We start from the raw sequence: 829 nt of genomic DNA on the forward strand, positions 1-829 counted from the left end.
CACATCGGCCCCTACCGAGCTCCCCTGTAGGTCGGACCTGGGCCAGGTTCACCTCGGCCCTCATTCTTAGCATTTGTCGACGTTAGTGGCGGCCATCTCGGCTATCCGAGCTGGGCATGACTCATGAGCCATCTTGGAGCACCAATAGGGGTCCTCCACGTGTCAGGGTATTCCCTCCCCAAACACACTTGGTTTTGGATAAATAGATGGAATTATGAGGAATATATATGTTTTATAGGGAAAAGGAAGGAAAAAAAAGCAGCAATGCACCTACTGCAGATGGACACATAGGCTATCTTAAAGCTAGCAGCAATGCGTCTGGCGCATCGCCAACACTCCAGATACTTCAGCAATGCGCCTGGCGCATTCTCCACCTACAAATAAGGGTTTGTTGACCGGGCAGTTAGAAGAAATCTCAACCCATCCATTGATCCGTGCAACCAAATGCTGTTAAGCCCCATTGTAGCTCCTCCATCAAATACCCAAGATTTTCTTCCACAACTTGCAAGGTTAGCTTATGAATACCAAGTTCCATCAAGCTTCAAAGGGGGAGCTCACTTGACATTTAAATTCCAGCTTGCTTTCTCTCTAGAATTTATGCTTTATAATTTGTTTTGTCTAATTGTGTTCAACATTCCTAGAATTATTTTTATTGCAATTCCTTTTTGTTGTTATCATTTTCTTAGATTTTGGTTCTCGATTTTAATTTAGCTATTGTAATTCTCTTAACTTAATATGACATTTTATTTCACTCCATTTCTTATTATTCTATTTTTCAGTTTCTATGAGTAGCTAATTGCTTTTCAACCCTCCTACGAATGACTTAGTT

The sequence above is a fragment of the Momordica charantia genome (genome assembly GCF_013281855.1).
Source record: "Momordica charantia cultivar OHB3-1 chromosome 11 unlocalized genomic scaffold, Mcharantia_2.0 BLBB01000011.1, whole genome shotgun sequence".
NCBI lineage: Eukaryota > Viridiplantae > Streptophyta > Magnoliopsida > Cucurbitales > Cucurbitaceae > Momordica > Momordica charantia.